At 43.4% G+C, this 6,468-nt stretch overlaps 1 pseudogene; it reads left to right on the top strand.

The window, feature by feature from the left end:
- Window positions 1–4,451: 4,451 nt before the first annotated feature.
- On the top strand, window positions 4,452–5,544 carry LOC119162319 (uncharacterized; annotated as a pseudogene).
- The last annotated feature ends 924 nt before the right edge of the window (window positions 5,545–6,468 follow it).

The following is a 6,468-nucleotide window of genomic DNA, read 5'->3' on the forward strand; positions in this document are numbered from 1 at the left end:
TCATCTATAAACTTGTTTACAGCTGCGATTGAAAGCGATTTGCTTGCCTCGCAAATCGCACTAACATTGCATCATCAATAAACAAAATAAACGAGTCAGTGTCATATTGCTAATACAAAAGTATTGTTTTTATGATTGTTATTTTCAAGTGACATGTTTTTCGATTAGTTTTTCGTTCATAAAATTATTTGATTAAGTTGTTCAATAAAAATGCCTACTTGTTTTCCCTACCCCATATTACGAATGCATGCATTATCTTTTCGCGGTCGTTTTAACGATAACCTAGTTCATGATTTTGTTTTGCTATTACTAAAATTGTTTGATTGCGTGTTCTTCAACAGCAATGTATAACCTATGAATTGCATGTCATTTTGTAATACCGGCTTTTTTGTATTTTCTATCAATATGAATTTGTGTAAACAAATATTCGTTTTCATGTGCCTTTCCTCCTATAATCCCTGATAAGAATGGCAGTATTGTGACATAAAAAAATAAATAAAAACTAAAAGGCTTTTTTTGTCTTCACAAGAAAAATTCGACGTTTAGCGCCTTCCTCGAATACTTTTTAAAGGTTTTCTTCGAGCTATGGCGTCACGCCTATTGTTTATGACGTGCAAACCTCCGTCTAGGCAGGCTCCCCATCGGTAGCGCTCCTGTAGACTGGTTAAGTTACAGCTGAAGCCTGCATGGGCCAGAAGTACACAAAATGCCGCTATAAGTATATGGCTTTAAGTCTGCTATGCCGAACTTTTCCGCTTTGATGCGGTGGTCATTCTCCGTGCTGTGCTCAGCGAGTACACTCCTTTGTCACTCAAACTTGCACACGTTGGTTTTATGTTGCCACACGCTCTCCATAAATTCTTTGCTTTCCCCAAGCACGAAGCACGCAGCATGGAGCACGCCTACTCATGCGCTTTCCTTTGGCGCAGCCTGTCTTTGGGCACGGAAAGGCGCAGGGGCCAGCAATTCATCTGCTGCAATTCAATTTCATGAAAAGCATGTTCCTGCAGTTTGTCATGGCGGATTCCGTAGCTTTCTTCAAGCGTTTGATGGTGATGGCCCAAAACTCCCCCCATTGAGTCTGGCCGATTTAGAAATTAGTAGGGGCAATTTTTACAAAAAAAAACCAATTACACTATCATCTGCTTTGTCAAAGCCAGCAGGCGAACAGCTGTGCGACGCTTCGACGAAAGAAACGGTCGGGGTCAGCTCTAAAAAAATAGCACCTACAAGATGAAAAAGCATCGAGTAGCGCGACAGCGCAGGTTACCGAAAAAATTTAACGTGAATACATTAACCGTTACAGTTGGAAAACTGACGAGTACGTTACTAAATTATCAAAAAAAGTAACGCGTTACCTGTAACGGCGTTACTTGTAACATGTTACTGCCAACATGAACTACTATAGACATTACAATGGTTTGTGTAATCAGTGACATCATGCACGTTAGTCGTTGGGTTAAAGATGTGCCACCAAGCGGCAACGTGGGCGTGTAGACGTTACATGGTTGGACATTGTGAAGCTTTTTCGTATCGATGTACAGTAAATGTTGAACTATTTCTGTAAGGGCATGCACGTTTTACATTTGTGTTACAGCAATTTCTGTGACGGAGGGTCAGCCATGTTTATGTTTTCAACTCCACATTCATTGAAATACGGCCGAAGTGGCCAGTAATCAACTCCACGAAAGCTTTATCAGTAGCATGTCACTGTAGTCTTTGAGACAACGCGGCGGTTCATGTTTCAAAGTCGTAACAGCATTGTCCTTTCCAAGTCTGTTTAATTAACGACTGGCCGATAAATGAGTGGAGATGCTAAAAATTGCCTGAACTAACGGCAGAAGAAACGTGTGGCAACGTGCGACCGCATCATCCGGTGTCATAAGCAGTAACATGAGTTATAACGCTACTGATAAGGAGGTAGATACCGGTGAGGGCAGAATGACGCATAGCGTACACTATAGTTACAGCGAGTGAAAGGAGTCAATAATTGGAGCGACGCCTGTTAATTATTAGTTCTACTCTTCATTATTATGAAGCACAAACAAATAAGATAACTGAGGTACTGAACGAAACAAGGCGAGTGGGTCGAGGGCAGCGTTACTGTGCTAGACACAATGCCGCCGCGGGTAATGCAGCCAGCAAAAGAATAGGCGACATTAACAGTGTTAGTTACATCTAGAGTGATTGTGACTGAAGAGAAATAATTAACCACAAGGGATAAAATAACTCAATGCCAGTGGGGAACCAACTTACAACCAATAAGAGCAATAAACAAATTAGGCTATATAATTACTCAGTTGAGAATAATAATTACAGAGATAACATAACAGGACAAATAACTTAAATTAGTTTTTATTGAGACAACCGCATCCCCGCAGCGCATGCCTGCTTTAGGTCCAGTCATTGGGCCCCTTACTTAGGGACCTTGGAAGCGGCACCTGCAAAGAGAGAGAAACATGTGTTCACGCATCCGGCATGCGGGAAGTCACCGGCCACCAGTCTTGGGCAGTAATTAGTTACTAGTAATGCGTTACCGGTAACTAGTTCCTTTTTTCAGTAACTTGTAACTGTAACTAGTTACTTTTAATTTAAAGGAACTTGTAACTGTAACACTGTTACTTTTTTACTGAGTAACTGTAACGAAAAATACAGTTACAGTCACTTTTGTTTTTGTAAAAAATTATCCAACAGCCACACTCCTTAGAGGCCGACGTTAAACGCTTTTCATTTTTTCAAACTTTTTTTTTACAATATCCTCTCCACCTTTTGACTTTCCACGGCTCCCATCGCAGTTTAAGGGAACGGATCGCTAAAAGGAATATCCTCCCTGCACAAGACCGAGTTCGGACTTTACTTGTATACTACATGTCTAAAGGGAAACATATTTGACAAATACCCGTCTGGCTGGTTTGAAGCGCAGTGTGTCTGGAGGGTATGTTTATTCGTAAAACTACATGTTGTAAATCAGACATGTTGTCACTGCATACCTTGCCAAGTTCACGAGCCCCCCTCCCCTGTTTTTTGGGGGGTGGAGGGGGGGAAAGAAGATCCACAGCGCTTGTGTGCCAGAGGCTCTCAGGTCATCACACCTACGACGTAATCGCGACAGCGCTCCACGCAGTATTTGTGGAGTACAAGATTCTGCACAAGATGCGCGTCGTCATCACGGACAATGGTTAGAACTTTGTGAAAGCCCTCAGGTAGGTTAAAGGCTGCTTCTGTTTTAATCTCATTGTGTACACCGAGGTTGCCTATTTGTATTATCTTATCCTTCCCAAAAAGAAACAAAATTAAGCTGCAATATGACTTCAGTTGCGTTCTTTTTTATGATCGCAATAAATTAATGAGCCTGGCACGCTGCAATCGCTGATCTCACCGACTATCGAGAGTAGCACGCATGCCCTCATCTGTTGCATACTAAGGCACTTTTTGTAACCCTAGAATTTACAACAAACTTCTGCATATCCCTCACAAATCTAAATAGTCATGTGGTTATTTTGTAGAGTCAAGAATTAAAGTACAAATACGTTCTAAGAGATATTGTACAAAGCCCTGAGACTAGAAAAGACAAGAGGCAATTGCAATGCACACACAACAGAAACTTTACGCTTTGTGTAGTCCCTCATAATTTTAAAAGACCCGAATTTCCGTTTTAATAAGATATTTGCAACTTTCTAAAGCCCATTATTGTGCTATATTATATATTAAGGCTACTGATTATCGGTGTCATGCAATATATATATTTTTTTCTGTTAGAAGCGTACCACAGATGTAAACCGCCCCAAAAACGTGTGGAGTACGAAACTTACGAGGAAGCTATATTCCGGCTTTGTCTGAGAACTTGACCTCCAAATAGATGTTCCGGCCTGTAGTATAGTCCTAGCGAGCTACACAGCTACCAGCTATTTCAGAAGCGCCACGTTCTAACAGAGCAGAAATTCGCATTTGCAGTAGAGCCTACGCACCGCAAACTTTTGGGTGCATTTATACGTCTGCTTGGGCATAGTCGCCGTGTTTATCTTCATTTGTTGATAGATTTTAACCTTCACTCCTTTCTTGCTTTTTCTAACAGTTTTATTCTTAAGGGAGTGCTCTGTCCTGTCCCGTATTTTTTCGTCCAGCTGTTGGCACTTTTATTTCATACTGCTTAACAAACTAGTCAATCAAATTATATGGATGCTGTATAAAAATGTTGAGCCTCTACCAGCTCATTCCCGCGCTAACTTGTTGGAAATTTCTATTTTTCGGGACACAGGGTCTTTGAAGTAGCTGAACGGGACCAAAATTTTGTGGCAAATAACATCACAGAGGTACTGGACAGTGGCTCGAACAATGATTCCTCTCAAGATATGCACTTGCCACGGCACAGAAGGTGTGCCGCGCACACCCTAAACCTCGTCGCTTCGATGGATGCCGAAAATGCCGGCAATAACGGGACCTACCGCGAAATGGCGAGGACCATTTTCTCAAAACTGAAGACTCTTTGGAGGAAACAAAGCCAGTCTGTGCAGGTAGCCGAAGCAATAAAGGCTGCCTTGGGAAGGCATCTCCCTGTGCCGAATGCAACGCGATGGAATTCGTTGTTCAACGCCATGAAGTACGTAAACGAAGTACCGAAAGAGAGGATTGACGCAACGTTCGATGCACTCTCATTGCCACGATTGCAGCATGAAGAATCTATGTTCATTGACTATATCTTTTATTTTTCCAGCCGATGTACGCTGTGGCAAAGGCGCTGGATATACAAGGGGAACAATATATGTACATGGGCATCCTGCAGCCAACACTTCAATCTCTACTGCGGTATCAGAGATCCCTCCCGCCGCTTAAGTACTACACACCCCTTGCTGGCAGTCTTTAGGACGCAGTCGAGAAAAGGTGAGAGAAATTTTCTGTGCCTATCTCCTTGCTGTCCTATCTCAGCGCGTGCTCTCGCAGGAGTGCATATGCATTCGTACCACGGATTGTCCGTTGTATGAATGAAAGTGAAATGTTTTCCACAGGGCCATACATTGTTTCTGTAACCTTTTTCAATACAGGTTTTCTGGAGTTTTGGAGGATGCCGATCTGGCCCTGGCAGCAGCGGTGCATCTAAAGTTCAAGCTTTCCTGGATGACTGGAAGCGCGGAAAACAGCGACGTTACGACTTTCTGAGGAAGAGTGTCATGCTCTAGAAGCAATTTTCAATGAAAGTGCAGCCGTTAGCGAAGGAACCGACGAAGACGACGTGTTTTTTCAGTTGCCTTAATCCTCCCTTTCATGTTCCGAGGTGCAACAATGGCTCAGCGATTCCGGAACTGACAACAGCGAGCTGGCGAAGTACCTTAAGTTTAAGAACATTATCATTCAGCGAAATACGGGGAGTCCATCCAGTGCGCCGGCTGAACAGCTATTCAGCAAAAGACGCGACATTTTGTCCATCAAGAGGGGAAAGCTCTCCGATGAAAACTTTGAAAAGCAACTCATTCTACAGTGTAATGAATTTTGCAAGTAAACTTCCTTGTCACAAAGTGTGCATAAACCACAACAACAAAAAAACTGATGTGACAAAGTGAGCTTTACAAAACGATTGATTATATTGGCCGACTTTAGGTTGTTTTTTTTTCGTCTAGGGTTTCACAACATGCAACTTTCATTACCTGCATGCCTTCCTACGCCATTATTCATTCAAATCTATCATTTGTTTTGTAATCAATTATTTTACACAGTAACAGAAAACTAACAACGTTACTTTTTCACTGTAACTGTAACAAGTCACTTTTACAAAATCGGTAACTGTAACAGAGTTACTTTTTTACCTTCAATAACTGTAACACTTACTTTTTACTGGTAACATGCCCATGACTGCCGGCCACGCAAGGCGCGTGTATTCCCTATCTGAAGACTATGGCTAATAGAGTCCTATAGTCCCAGTGCATAGATCTTGAGGACGTTGCGCTCCGGCTAGGCGTTGGATACTCGGGCTCCTCCGCTCCCATTGTCCAGGGCGTCGGCTCCCTTTTTCCTCTGCCTTGCCAGGGCCTCCTCAAGCCGCTGGATGGCCCTTCGTTGCGTCGTTGAGTCTTCGGAGCGTATTCGTGCTCCCACCTTTTTGGGATACGTGGCGTCCTGGATACGTGGCCCTGACATGTTTGTGGACGCAAAGTGTAGTGTGTGCGAGCGTCAACTAGCCACCCTCCGCCACATCATGTGGGGCGGGTGTAACAGTGCTGTGAACAATGGGAACGGGCAGTGCCAGGACGCCACGTATCCTGAAGAGGTGGCACCTGCAAAGGACGCCGCCGCGTTGATGTCCTTGGCAATCACTATTTCCCCAGTGTTGCTCACTGGCGGCCTCCTTGTGCCCGGCACCCGATTCTGAGCTCTTTTTGTCTTCCTAGGGTGCCCTGTGTGCCTTCATCGTGCTTTGAAGTTCAAACTTTTGGGGCGAAGTACACTTTTTTCCTTTGAGCTGTGTTGATAATG

This window comes from Rhipicephalus microplus, unplaced genomic scaffold, assembly GCF_043290135.1.
Source record: "Rhipicephalus microplus isolate Deutch F79 unplaced genomic scaffold, USDA_Rmic scaffold_49, whole genome shotgun sequence".
Taxonomy (NCBI): domain Eukaryota; kingdom Metazoa; phylum Arthropoda; class Arachnida; order Ixodida; family Ixodidae; genus Rhipicephalus; species Rhipicephalus microplus.